The sequence below is a fragment of the Microcebus murinus genome, chromosome 12 (genome assembly GCF_040939455.1).
Source record: "Microcebus murinus isolate Inina chromosome 12, M.murinus_Inina_mat1.0, whole genome shotgun sequence".
NCBI classification, from domain to species: domain Eukaryota; kingdom Metazoa; phylum Chordata; class Mammalia; order Primates; family Cheirogaleidae; genus Microcebus; species Microcebus murinus.
This window is the reverse complement of record NC_134115.1, coordinates 260,572-274,776: the sequence shown is the minus strand read 5'-3', so window position 1 is coordinate 274,776 and position 14,205 is coordinate 260,572. Positions and strand designations below refer to the sequence as shown.

The 14,205-nt window shown below is 63.2% G+C and overlaps 4 pseudogenes; all 4 read right to left on the bottom strand.

The window, feature by feature from the left end:
- Nucleotides 1-470: 470 nt before the first annotated feature.
- On the bottom strand, nucleotides 471-589 carry LOC142874525 (uncharacterized; annotated as a pseudogene).
- Nucleotides 590-4,369: 3,780 nt separating this feature from the next.
- Nucleotides 4,370-4,488, bottom strand: LOC142874524 (uncharacterized; annotated as a pseudogene).
- Nucleotides 4,489-8,275: 3,787 nt separating this feature from the next.
- LOC142874582 (uncharacterized) lies at nucleotides 8,276-8,394 on the bottom strand (annotated as a pseudogene).
- Nucleotides 8,395-12,176: 3,782 nt separating this feature from the next.
- Nucleotides 12,177-12,295, bottom strand: LOC142874581 (uncharacterized; annotated as a pseudogene).
- Between the last annotated feature and the right edge of the window lie 1,910 nt (nucleotides 12,296-14,205).

Sequence of the window (14,205 nt, the reverse complement as noted above, 5' to 3'; positions counted from 1 at the left end):
GAGACACTTTTTAAAAATAATGAATCCGAAGACAAAAGTAAAAGGAGGCCTGTGGAGCAGGTCTGGGTGTGACTCCGGATCCCCCAACATCAGGTGCCACCACCAAAGATTCCTGCGTGTAGCCCATAGAACCCCAAAAGCAACGGGACGAGTTCTGGTCACATACTCCCTCAAAATGACATCCTGGCCTTCTTCTGGAACTCCCTCCCCTCTCAGACTCTCAAGGTTTCCTCCAGCGTGTCGGTTCCCACAGAGCAGACCTTTGGTCTGAGACCTGACAGTCCAGATGCCACGCATGCTGCCGCGTGGCGGCGGTGTCGCGGCTTGGGACAAGAGGAGGCCCCACGGTGCGGGCTGGGGCGCCAGGCACCGCGCGGGCGCTGAGGGTGGGGGTGACCCCCACCCCGGGCCGCCGCCGCGCTCCCAGAAAGGGGACAGAACAAGAGGCAAAAAAAAAAAAAAAAAGCAGCAGCCTGTGGCACCCGGTATTCCCAGGCGGTCTCCCATCCAAGTACTAACCGGGCCCGACCCTGCTTAGCTTCCCAGACCAGACGAGATCGGGGGCGTTCAGGGTGGTGTGGCCCTAGACGGTGGCGGAGGGCGCCCCTGCCCCGCTCAAGAAGCCGAGCCTCTCTGGGCTTCCCCGCCGCCGCCTCCCGCGCCGGGCCGGGCCGGTTGAGTTCGCCGGCCGGGTCCCGCGGGCTCCCAGGGACGGGGGTGATGGGCGGGGCTGGGCGGGGCGGGGCGGGGCGGGGGGCTGTCTCTCTATACACACACACACACACTCACACTCACTCACACTCACACAAGATGCGCCTCCACGGCTGGACTCGCCAAGGTGGAGCCCTCCCAGCCCCCCTCGTCTCCTCGCCCGGCCTCCTTCACCTACCCGCTGCCCACCCCCAGCGCGTCGCTGCCTGCCGCTGACTGCGCACGCGCGGGACGCTCGCCCTTTGACCCCAGCCAGGGGCCGCCCTCCCCCACAACCCCTTTCAGCTGCGCCCCCCCCCCCCCGCGCCCTGTGGGTGGGCTGCCGCCTATTCCCCCGGGCCAGGGCTGGGGCACAGCCAGTGTATGGGGCGTCTCTCTCTGGGGATGTGTCCCATGGGTGGGGTGGGGTGGCGTGGTTTGGGGGGCGCTGAAGAAATCAGTCCCCTCCATCTCCTACCTCTGGAAAACGCCCAAGCCCGTGGAGAACTGCCGGCACCGCTTCGTGGGGGCCGGGACCCTCCTCCGTGTCCTCCTGTGGCCCAGTCCAAGGGGCCTGGGCCTGGCCGGGGCTGCATTGGACCCCGACCACCCTGGCGTGTGGACTCGCTAAAAATCGGCCATTAGATATTGGATTCCAGCTTCCTGGAGGTCATTTCACTAATGAGTGCACCGGAAAGAGTTTCCTAATCCATCTGTGAGGGTGGCAACTGAAAGAGAATTTTAAAGCTGACAGAATAGGCGAGGGAAGGCATAGGAGATTTCCACACCCAGCAAGGAAGACTTTCCCGGAATGGAAGAAAGAAACGAGCAAACAGAGACACCGGTAGCCCGCCCGGAAAAGAGTCTGCCCCTTAGAGAAAGCACCCTGACCAGGTTCACCCGTGGGTGGGTGGCGAGCTAGCGGCGTTCAGAAGAGCGAGGCCCGCAGTCTGTGCGGAAGACACCTGCGCTCGGGTGTGTGTGGCGGCGCGGTTCACAAGCAGCTCTAGACGTTAAACCAAGGAGAAGCCAGGGAGTTCCCAACGCCCCAGGTGTCCTCAGCCCACGACTGGCTGCTGTGGGAATGCGAAGCCCGGCTCCTTGTCTCAGAGCGGGGTTCCCAGGAGGATCAGGCTGAAGCTGGGACTCGGCCTCAAAGTGTCCCCTCGCATGGCCACCCCCTTCCCCTTCCTGCTCCTCTACTCCTGGTGCCCCTCCATCCAGGGGCCAGACCTTAAAGAGTCACCGCAAGAGAATCCTGGTCCCAAAGGAGCCTTCTGGGGGACCGGTGCTGAGAGAGGTTGTGGGCATGGCCCGCTGGGGCTCTGCCCGACCCAGGGCTGAGAGATGCCACCTCCCAGCTCTGGGTCCCTGCAGGAAGTGTTGGCAAGCACAGGGCCGGTCCTCCAAAGGCCCAGGTGCAGGGAGCCCAGGCCAAGCAGCCTGTGGAAGAAGCCACTTGCCGTGCCACCCCGGGAACAGGACTGCAGGCCCCGGCCCTTCCCACCTCCTCCTCCTCCTCCTCCTCCCCCCCGCCCCGCCCCCACAGGGCACAGGGCTCAGAGACACCTCAGACTCTTGCTACCCAAAGTGCAAAGGGCATCAGTGGCTCCTCCAACACCCCCCCCCCCGCCCAGCAGACCACGTTGTCCAGCCAGCCCCCGGGCCTCCCTGGGGTGCCCAGCACAAAAGTGCAGACACCCACCGGACCCTCAGTCTCAGTTTTCGGAGGTTTTTGCCACTCCAAGGACCCGCAGGCCAGCTGGGCCTTCGGGCAGGACAGAGAGCCCCGGAATCCGACGTGGAGAGCTGCGTGTACGTCCCCATCAGGAGGCGGTCCCCACCTCCGAGGCTCTCCCCTTGCTGGGAGCGGCAGCCCAGGCGGCAGCCGCAGGGCCTCAGGGAAGACACCAGGCTGGGCCCCCGCGGCACAGCGGGGGCACGTCCCCCGCACTCACGCGACTTAGGGACGGCTGCTGGAGACTGCTGCGGCCACCCTGCTGCCGGGTTTCTGGTGGGCTTCCTGGAAGCAGCGTCCATACCAAGCCCTTGGAAGGCCCAGGCGATGGAGGAGCCCGTCAGGCAGGGGCCCAGGACGGTGAGAGGCCGGGCGGGCGGGAAGGAGCATGTCAGGCAGGGGCAGAGGACGGTGACAGGCCGGGCGGGGAGGAGCCGGTCAGGCGGGGGCCCAGGACAGTGACGGGCCTGGCCGGGGAGGAGTGCGTCAGGCAGGGGCAGAGGAGACGGGCTGGGTAAGGGGTAGGGTGACAGTTAGGGCACAATTCACAATCCCAAAGACGTGGAAGCGACCCGAGTGCCCATCCATCCAGGAGTGCATCAATAAAATGTGGCGCGTGGACACCACGGAGTGCCATTCGGCTGTGAGGAGCAGCGGTGAGAGGGCGCCTCTCGTGTTCTCCTGGCCAGAGCTGGAACCCGTTCCAGTAGGCCAGGTATCCCAAGAATGGACACACGAGCACCACGTGAGCGCGCTCACCAGCAAATTGGTACGAACGGATGGACGCCTAAGTGGACAGAGAGGAATCACCTTCATCGGGTGGGTGTCGGGCGGGTGGGGGGAGGGGAGGGGCATACACATCCATTAGGCATGGGGTGGGTGCGCACCGACTGGGGGATGGGCGCACTTGAAGCTCTGACCCGAGGGGGGAGGCTTGGAGAGGGCAAGGCACCCGACCTTAACATTGGTACCCCCACAATACGCTGGAACAACATGAGAGGTATATGAATAAGAACACAGGGGGGGCCGGGCGCGGTGGCTCACGCCTGTAATCCTAGCTCTCTGGGAGGCCGAGGCGGGCGGATTGCTCCAGGTCAGGAGTTCGAAACCAGCCTGAGCAAGAGCGAGACCCCGTCTCTACTAAAAATAGAAAGAAATTAATTGGCCAACTAATATATATAGAAAAACACAGCCGGGCGTGGTGGTGCATGCCTGTAGTCCCAACTACTCGGGAGGCTGAGGCAGCAGGATTGCTTGAGCCCGGAGATTGAGGTTGCTGTGAGCTAGGCTGACGCCATGGCACTCACTCTAGCCTGGGCAGCAAAACGAGACTCTGTCTCAAAAAAAAAAAAAAAAAAAAAAAAAGAACGCAGGGGGGAGGGGGGCACGGGCGTCACATGTCACCTGAATACTTGTACTCCCATCATCTGCTTGAAGAGAGAGAGAAAAGAAAATGCAATCCTAGAGGTAAGAGACACTTTTTAAAAATAATGAATCCGAAGACAAAAGTAAAAGGAGGCCTGTGGAGCAGGTCTGGGTGTGACTCCGGATCCCCCAACATCAGGTGCCACCACCAAAGATTCCTGCGTGTAGCCCATAGAACCCCAAAAGCAACGGGACGAGTTCTGGTCACATACTCCCTCAAAATGACATCCTGGCCTTCTTCTGGAACTCCCTCCCCTCTCAGACTCTCAAGGTTTCCTCCAGCGTGTCGGTTCCCACAGAGCAGACCTTTGGTCTGAGACCTGACAGTCCAGATGCCACGCATGCTGCCGCGTGGCGGCGGTGTCGCGGCTTGGGACAAGAGGAGGCCCCACGGTGCGGGCTGGGGCGCCAGGCACCGCGCGGGCGCTGAGGGTGGGGGTGACCCCCACCCCGGGCCGCCGCCGCGCTCCCAGAAAGGGGACAGAACAAGAGGCAAAAAAAAAAAAAAAAAGCAGCAGCCTGTGGCACCCGGTATTCCCAGGCGGTCTCCCATCCAAGTACTAACCGGGCCCGACCCTGCTTAGCTTCCCAGACCAGACGAGATCGGGGGCGTTCAGGGTGGTGTGGCCCTAGACGGCGGCGGAGGGCGCCCCTGCCCCGCTCAAGAAGCCGAGCCTCTCTGGGCTTCCCCGCCGCCGCCTCCCGCGCCGGGCCGGGCCGGTTGAGTTCGCCGGCCGGGTCCCGCGGGCTCCCAGGGACGGGGGTGATGGGCGGGGCTGGGCGGGGCGGGGCGGGGCGGGGGGCTGTCTCTCTATACACACACACACACACTCACACTCACTCACACTCACACAAGATGCGCCTCCACGGCTGGACTCGCCAAGGTGGAGCCCTCCCAGCCCCCCTCGTCTCCTCGCCCGGCCTCCTTCACCTACCCGCTGCCCACCCCCAGCGCGTCGCTGCCTGCCGCTGACTGCGCACGCGCGGGACGCTCGCCCTTTGACCCCAGCCAGGGGCCGCCCTCCCCCACAACCCCTTTCAGCTGCGCCCCCCCCCCCCCCCCCCCGCGCCCTGTGGGTGGGCTGCCGCCTATTCCCCCGGGCCAGGGCTGGGGCACAGCCAGTGTATGGGGCGTCTCTCTCTGGGGATGTGTCCCATGGGTGGGGTGGGGTGGCGTGGTTTGGGGGGCGCTGAAGAAATCAGTCCCCTCCATCTCCTACCTCTGGAAAACGCCCAAGCCCGTGGAGAACTGCCGGCACCGCTTCGTGGGGGCCGGGACCCTCCTCCGTGTCCTCCTGTGGCCCAGTCCAAGGGGCCTGGGCCTGGCCGGGGCTGCATTGGACCCCGACCACCCTGGCGTGTGGACTCGCTAAAAATCGGCCATTAGATATTGGATTCCAGCTTCCTGGAGGTCATTTCACTAATGAGTGCACCGGAAAGAGTTTCCTAATCCATCTGTGAGGGTGGCAACTGAAAGAGAATTTTAAAGCTGACAGAATAGGCGAGGGAAGGCATAGGAGATTTCCACACCCAGCAAGGAAGACTTTCCCGGAATGGAAGAAAGAAACGAGCAAACAGAGACACCGGTAGCCCGCCCGGAAAAGAGTCTGCCCCTTAGAGAAAGCACCCTGACCAGGTTCACCCGTGGGTGGGTGGCGAGCTAGCGGCGTTCAGAAGAGCGAGGCCCGCAGTCTGTGCGGAAGACACCTGCGCTCGGGTGTGTGTGGCGGCGCGGTTCACAAGCAGCTCTAGACGTTAAACCAAGGAGAAGCCAGGGAGTTCCCAACGCCCCAGGTGTCCTCAGCCCACGACTGGCTGCTGTGGGAATGCGAAGCCCGGCTCCTTGTCTCAGAGCGGGGTTCCCAGGAGGATCAGGCTGAAGCTGGGACTCGGCCTCAAAGTGTCCCCTCGCATGGCCACCCCCTTCCCCTTCCTGCTCCTCTACTCCTGGTGCCCCTCCATCCAGGGGCCAGACCTTAAAGAGTCACCGCAAGAGAATCCTGGTCCCAAAGGAGCCTTCTGGGGGACCGGTGCTGAGAGAGGTTGTGGGCATGGCCCGCTGGGGCTCTGCCCTACCCAGGGCTGAGAGATGCCACCTCCCAGCTCTGGGTCCCTGCAGGAAGTGTTGGCAAGCACAGGGCCGGTCCTCCAAAGGCCCAGGTGCAGGGAGCCCAGGCCAAGCAGCCTGTGGAAGAAGCCACTTGCCATGCCACCCCGGGAACAGGACTGCAGGCCCCGGCCCTTCCCACCTCCTCCTCCTCCTCCTCCTCCCCCCCGCCCCGCCCCCACAGGGCACAGGGCTCAGAGACACCTCAGACTCTTGCTACCAAAAGTGCAAAGGGCATCAGTGGCTCCTCCAACACCCCCCCCCCCCGCCCAGCAGACCACGTTGTCCAGCCAGCCCCCGGGCCTCCCTGGGGTGCCCAGCACAAAAGTGCAGACACCCACCGGACCCTCAGTCTCAGTTTTCGGAGGTTTTTGCCACTCCAAGGACCCGCAGGCCAGCTGGGCCTTCGGGCAGGACAGAGAGCCCCGGAATCCGACGTGGAGAGCTGCGTGTACGTCCCCATCAGGAGGCGGTCCCCACCTCCGCGGCTCTCCCCTTGCTGGGAGCGGCAGCCCAGCCGGCAGCCGCAGGGCCTCAGGGAAGACACCAGGCTGGGCCCCCGCGGCACAGCGGGGGCACGTCCCCCGCACTCAGGCGACTTAGGGACGGCTGCTGGAGACTGCTGCGGCCACCCTGCTGCCGGGTTTCTGGTGGGCTTCCTGGAAGCAGCGTCCATACCAAGCCCTTGGAAGGCCCAGGCGACGGAGGAGCCGGTCAGGCAGGGGCCCAGGACGGTGAGAGGCCGGGCGGGCGGGAAGGAGCATGTCAGGCAGGGGCAGAGGACGGTGACAGGCCGGGCGGGGAGGAGCCGGTCAGGCGGGGGCCCAGGACAGTGACGGGCCTGGCCGGGGAGCAGTGCGTCAGGCAGGGGCAGAGGAGACGGGCTGGGTAAGGGTTAGGGTGACAGTTAGGGCACAATTCACAATCGCAAAGACGTGGAAGCGACCCGAGTGCCCATCCATCCAGGAGTGCATCAATAAAATGTGGCGCGTGGACACCACGGAGTGCCATTCGGCTGTGAGGAGCAGCGGTGAGAGGGCGCCTCTCGTGTTCTCCTGGCCAGAGCTGGAACCCGTTCCAGTAGGCCAGGTATCCCAAGAATGGACACACGAGCACCACGTGAGCGCGCTCACCAGCAAATTGGTACGAACGGATGGACGCCTAAGTGGACAGAGAGGAATCACCTTCATTGGGTGGGTGTCGGGCGGGTGGGGGGAGGGGAGGGGCATACACATCCATTAGGCATGGGGTGGGTGCGCACCGACTGGGGGATGGGCGCACTTGAAGCTCTGACCCGAGGGGGGAGGCTTGGAGAGGGCAAGGCACCCGACCTTAACATTGGTACCCCCACAATACGCTGGAACAACATGAGAGGTATATGAATAAGAACACAGGGGGGGCCGGGCGCGGTGGCTCACGCCTGTAATCCTAGCTCTCTGGGAGGCCGAGGCGGGCGGATTGCTCCAGGTCAGGAGTTCAAAACCAGCCTGAGCAAGAGCGAGACCCCGTCTCTACTAAAAATAGAAAGAAATTAATTGGCCAACTAATATATATAGAAAAACACAGCCGGGCGTGGTGGTGCATGCCTGTAGTCCCAACTACTCGGGAGGCTGAGGCAGCAGGATTGCTTGAGCCCGGAGATTGAGGTTGCTGTGAGCTAGGCTGACGCCATGGCACTCACTCTAGCCTGGGCAGCAAAACGAGACTCTGTCTCAAAAAAAAAAAAAAAAAAAAAGAACGCAGGGGGGAGGGGCGCACGGGCGTCACATGTCACCTGAATACTTGTACTCCCATCATCTGCTTGAAGAGAGAGAGAAAAGAAAATGCAATCCTAGAGGTAAGAGACACTTTTTAAAAATAATGAATCCGAAGAGAAAAGTAAAAGGAGGCCTGTGGAGCAGGTCTGGGTGTGACTCCGGATCCCCCAACATCAGGTGCCACCACCAAAGATTCCTGCGTGTAGCCCATAGAACCCCAAAAGCAACGGGACGAGTTCTGGTCACATACTCCCTCAAAATGACATCCTGGCCTTCTTCTGGAACTCCCTCCCCTCTCAGACTCTCAAGGTTTCCTCCAGCGTGTCGGTTCCCACAGAGCAGACCTGTGGTCTGAGACCTGACAGTCCAGATGCCACGCATGCTGCCGCGTGGCGGCGGTGTCGCGGCTTGGGACAAGAGGAGGCCCCACGGTGCGGGCTGGGGCGCCAGGCACCGCGCGGGCGCTGAGGGTGGGGGTGACCCCCACCCCGGGCCGCCGCCGCGCTCCCAGAAAGGGGACAGAACAAGAGGCAAAAAAAAAAAAAAAAAAAAAGCAGCCGCCTGTGGCACCCGGTATTCCCAGGCGGTCTCCCATCCAAGTACTAACCGGGCCCGACCCTGCTTAGCTTCCCAGACCAGACGAGATCGGGGGCGTTCAGGGTGGTGTGGCCCTAGACGGCGGCGGAGGGCGCCCCTGCCCCGCTCAAGAAGCCGAGCCTCTCTGGGCTTCCCCGCCGCCGCCTCCCGCGCCGGGCCGGGCCGGTTGAGTTCGCCGGCCGGGTCCCGCGGGCTCCCAGGGAAGGGGGGGATGGGCTGGGCGGGGCGGGGCGGGGCGGGTCGGGGGGGCTGTCTCTCTATACACACACACACACACTCACACTCACTCACACTCACACAAGATGCGCCTCCACGGCTGGACTCGCCAAGGTGGAGCCCTCCCAGCCCCCCTCGTCTCCTCGCCCGGCCTCCTTCACCTACCCGCTGCCCACCCCCAGCGCGTCGCTGCCTGCCGCTGACTGCGCACGCGCGGGACGCTCACCCTTTGACCCCAGCCAGGGGCCGCCCTCCCCCACAACCCCTTTCAGCTGCGCCCCCCCCCCGCCCTGTGGGTGGGCTGCCGCCTATTCCCCCGGGCCAGGGCTGGGGCACAGCCAGTGTATGGGGCGTCTCTCTCTGGGGATGTGTCCCATGGGTGGGGTGGGGTGGCGTGGTTTGGGGGGCGCTGAAGAAATCAGTCCCCTCCATCTCCTACCTCTGGAAAACGCCCAAGCCCGTGGAGAACTGCCGGCACCGCTTCGTGGGGGCCGGGACCCTCCTCCGTGTCCTCCTGTGGCCCAGTCCAAGGGGCCTGGGCCTGGCCGGGGCTGCATTGGACCCCGACCACCCTGGCGTGTGGACTCGCTAAAAATCGGCCATTAGATATTGGATTCCAGCTTCCTGGAGGTCATTTCACTAATGAGTGCACCGGAAAGAGTTTCCTAATCCATCTGTGAGGGTGGCAACTGAAAGAGAATTTTAAAGCTGACAGAATAGGCGAGGGAAGGCATAGGAGATTTCCACACCCAGCAAGGAAGACTTTCCCGAAATGGAAGAAAGAAACGAGCAAACAGAGACACCGGTAGCCCGCCCGGAAAAGAGTCTGCCCCTTAGAGAAAGCACCCTGACCAGGTTCACCCGTGGGTGGGTGGCGAGCTGGCGGCGTTCAGAAGAGCGAGGCCCGCAGTCTGTGAGGAAGACACCTGCGCTCGGGTGTGTGTGGCGGCGCGATTCACAAGCAGCTCTAGACGTTAAACCAAGGAGAAGCCAGGGAGTTCCCAACGCCCCAGGTGTCCTCAGCCCACGACTGGCTGCTGTGGGAATGCGAAGCCCGGCTCCTTGTCTCAGAGCGGGGTTCCCAGGAGGATCAGGCTGAAGCTGGGACTCGGCCTCAAAGTGTCCCCTCGCATGGCCACCCCCTTCCCCTTCCTGCTCCTCTACTCCTGGTGCCCCTCCATCCAGGGGCCAGACCTTAAAGAGTCACCGCAAGAGAATCCTGGTCCCAAAGGAGCCTTCTGGGGGACCGGTGCTGAGAGAGGTTGTGGGCATGGCCCGCTGGGGCTCTGCCCTACCCAGGGCTGAGAGATGCCACCTCCCAGCTCTGGGTCCCTGCAGGAAGTGTTGGCAAGCACAGGGCCGGTCCTCCAAAGGCCCAGGTGCAGGGAGCCCAGGCCAAGCAGCCTGTGGAAGAAGCCACTTGCCGTGCCACCCCGGGAACAGGACTGCAGGCCCCGGCCCTTCCCACCTCCTCCTCCTCCTCCTCCTCCTCCTCCCCCCCCGGCCCCCCCCACAGGGCACAGGGCTCAGAGACACCTCAGACTCTTGCTACCCAAAGTGCAAAGGGCATCAGTTGCTCCTCCAACCCCCCTGCCCAGCAGACCACGTTGTCCAGCCAGCCCCCGGGCCTCCCTGGGGTGCCCAGCACAAAAGTGCAGACACCCACCGGACCCTCAATCTCAGTTTTCGGATGTTTTTGCCACTCTAAGGACCCGCAGGCCAGCTGGGCCTTCGGGCAGGACAGAGAGCCCCGGAATCCGACGTGGAGAGCTGCGTGTACGTCCCCATCAGGAGGCGGTCCCCACCTCCGCGGCTCTCCCCTTGCGGGGAGCGGCAGCCCAGCCGGCAGCCGCAGGGCCTCAGGGAAGACACCAGGCTGGGCCCCCGCGGCACAGCGGGGGCACGTCCCCCGCACTCAGGCGACTTAGGGACGGCTGCTGGAGACTGCTGCGGCCACCCTGCTGCCGGGTTTCTGGTGGGCTTCCTGGAAGCAGCGTCCACACCAAGCCCTTGGAAGGCCCAGGCGACGGAGGAGCCGGTCAGGCAGGGGCCCAGGACGGTGAGAGGCCGGGCGGGCGGGAAGGAGCATGTCAGGCAGGGGCAGAGGACGGTGACAGGCCGGGCGGGGAGGAGCCGGTCAGGCGGGGGCCCAGGACAGTGACGGGCCTGGCCGGGGAGCAGTGCGTCAGGCAGGGGCAGAGGAGACGGGCTGGGTAAGGGTTAGGGTGACAGTTAGGGCACAATTCACAATCGCAAAGACGTGGAAGCGACCCGAGTGCCCATCCATCCAGGAGTGCATCAATAAAATGTGGCGCGTGGACACCACGGAGTGCCATTCGGCTGTGAGGAGCAGCGGTGAGAGGGCGCCTCTCGTGTTCTCCTGGCCAGAGCTGGAACCCGTTCCAGTAGGCCAGGTATCCCAAGAATGGACACACGAGCACCACGTGAGCGCGCTCACCAGCAAATTGGTACGAACGGATGGACGCCTAAGTGGACAGAGAGGAATCACCTTCATCGGGTGGGTGTCGGGCGGGTGGGGGGAGGGGAGGGGCATACACATCCATTAGGCATGGGGTGGGTGCGCACCGACTGGGGGATGGGCGCACTTGAAGCTCTGACCCGAGGGGGGAGGCTTGGAGAGGGCAAGGCACCCGACCTTAACATTGGTACCCCCACAATACGCTGGAACAACATGAGAGGTATATGAATAAGAACACAGGGGGGGCCGGGCGCGGTGGCTCACGCCTGTAATCCTAGCTCTCTGGGAGGCCGAGGCGGGCGGATTGCTCCAGGTCAGGAGTTCGAAACCAGCCTGAGCAAGAGCGAGACCCCGTCTCTACTAAAAATAGAAAGAAATTAATTGGCCAACTAATATATATAGAAAAACACAGCCGGGCGTGGTGGTGCATGCCTGTAGTCCCAACTACTCGGGAGGCTGAGGCAGCAGGATTGCTTGAGCCCGGAGATTGAGGTTGCTGTGAGCTAGGCTGACGCCATGGCACTCACTCTAGCCTGGGCAGCAAAACGAGACTCTGTCTCAAAAAAAAAAAAAAAAAAAAAAAAGAACGCAGGGGGGAGGGGGGCACGGGCGTCACATGTCACCTGAATACTTGTACTCCCATCATCTGCTTGAAGAGAGAGAGAAAAGAAAATGCAATCCTAGAGGTAAGAGACACTTTTTAAAAATAATGAATCCGAAGAGAAAAGTAAAAGGAGGCCTGTGGAGCAGGTCTGGGTGTGACTCCGGATCCCCCAACATCAGGTGCCACCACCAAAGATTCCTGCGTGTAGCCCATAGAACCCCAAAAGCAACGGGATGAGTTCTGGTCACATACTCCCTCAAAATGACATCCTGGCCTTCTTCTGGAACTCCCTCCCCTCTCAGACTCTCAAGGTTTCCTCCAGCGTGTCGGTTCCCACAGAGCAGACCTGTGGTCTGAGACCTGACAGTCCAGATGCCACGCATGCTGCCGCGTGGCGGCGGTGTCGCGGCTTGGGACAAGAGGAGGCCCCACGGTGCGGGCTGGGGCGCCAGGCACCGCGCGGGCGCTGAGGGTGGGGGTGACCCCCACCCCGGGCCGCCGCCGCGCTCCCAGAAAGGGGACAGAACAAGAGGCAAAAAAAAAAAAAAAAAAAAAAAAGCAGCCGCCTGTGGCACCCGGTATTCCCAGGCGGTCTCCCATCCAAGTACTAACCGGGCCCGACCCTGCTTAGCTTCCCAGACCAGACGAGATCGGGGGCGTTCAGGGTGGTGTGGCCCTAGACGGCGGCGGAGGGCGCCCCTGCCCCGCTCAAGAAGCCGAGCCTCTCTGGGCTTCCCCGCCGCCGCCTCCCGCGCCGGGCCGGGCCGGTTGAGTTCGCCGGCCGGGTCCCGCGGGCTCCCAGGGACGGGGGGGATGGGCGGGGCGGGGCAGGGGGGGGCGGGGCGGGGGGCTGTCTCTCTATACACACACACACACACTCACACTCACTCACACTCACACAAGATGCGCCTCCACGGCTGGACTCGCCAAGGTGGAGCCCTCCCAGCCCCCCTCGTCTCCTCGCCCGGCCTCCTTCACCTACCCGCTGCCCACCCCCAGCGCGTCGCTGCCTGCCCCTGACTGCGCACGCGCGGGACGCTCGCCCTTTGACCCCAGCCAGGGGCCGCCCTCCCCCACAACCCCTTTCAGCTGCGCCCCCCCCTCGCCCTGTGGGTGGGCTGCCGCCTATTCCCCCGGGCCAGGGCTGGGGCACAGCCAGTGTATGGGGCGTCTCTCTCTGGGGATGTGTCCCATGGGTGGGGTGGGGTGGCGTGGTTTGGGGGGCGCTGAAGAAATCAGTCCCCTCCATCTCCTACCTCTGGAAAACGCCCAAGCCCGTGGAGAACTGCCGGCACCGCTTCGTGGGGGCCGGGACCCTCCTCCGTGTCCTCCTGTGGCCCAGTCCAAGGGGCCTGGGCCTGGCCGGGGCTGCATTGGACCCCGACCACCCTGGCGTGTGGACTCGCTAAAAATCGGCCATTAGATATTGGATTCCAGCTTCCTGGAGGTCATTTCACTAATGAGTGCACCGGAAAGAGTTTCCTAATCCATCTGTGAGGGTGGCAACTGAAAGAGAATTTTAAAGCTGACAGAATAGGCGAGGGAAGGCATAGGAGATTTCCACACCCAGCAAGGAAGACTTTCCCGAAATGGAAGAAAGAAACGAGCAAACAGAGACACCGGTAGCCCGCCCGGAAAAGAGTCTGCCCCTTAGAGAAAGCACCCTGACCAGGTTCACCCGTGGGTGGGTGGCGAGCTGGCGGCGTTCAGAAGAGCGAGGCCCGCAGTCTGTGCGGAAGACACCTGCGCTCGGGTGTGTGTGGCGGCGCGATTCACAAGCAGCTCTAGACGTTAAACCAAGGAGAAGCCAGGGAGTTCCCAACGCCCCAGGTGTCCTCAGCCCACGACTGGCTGCTGTGGGAATGCGAAGCCCGGCTCCTTGTCTCAGAGCGGGGTTCCCAGGAGGATCAGGCTGAAGCTGGGACTCGGCCTCAAAGTGTCCCCTCGCATGGCCACCCCCTTCCCCTTCCTGCTCCTCTACTCCTGGTGCCCCTCCATCCAGGGGCCAGACCTTAAAGAGTCACCGCAAGAGAATCCTGGTCCCAAAGGAGCCTTCTGGGGGACCGGTGCTGAGAGAGGTTGTGGGCATGGCCCGCTGGGGCTCTGCCCGACCCAGGGCTGAGAGATGCCACCTCCCAGCTCTGGGTCCCTGCAGGAAGTGTTGGCAAGCACAGGGCCAGTCCTCCAAAGGCCCAGGTGCAGGGAGCCCAGGCCAAGCAGCCTGTGGAAGAAGCCACTTGCCGTGCCACCCCGGGAACAGGACTGCAGGCCCCGGCCCTTCCCACCACCTCCTCCTCCTCCTCCTCCTCCTCCCCCCCCCGGCCCCCCCCACAGGGCACAGGGCTCAGAGACACCTCAGACTCTTGCTACCCAAAGTGCAAAGGGCATCAGTTGCTCCTCCAACCCCCCCGCCCAGCAGACCACGTTGTCCAGCCAGCCCCCGGGCCTCCCTGGGGTGCCCAGCACAAAAGTGCAGACACCCACCGGACCCTCAATCTCAGTTTTCGGATGTTTTTGCCACTCTAAGGACCCGCAGGCCAGCTGGGCCTTCGGGCAGGACAGAGAGCCCCGGAATCCGACGTGGAGAGCTGC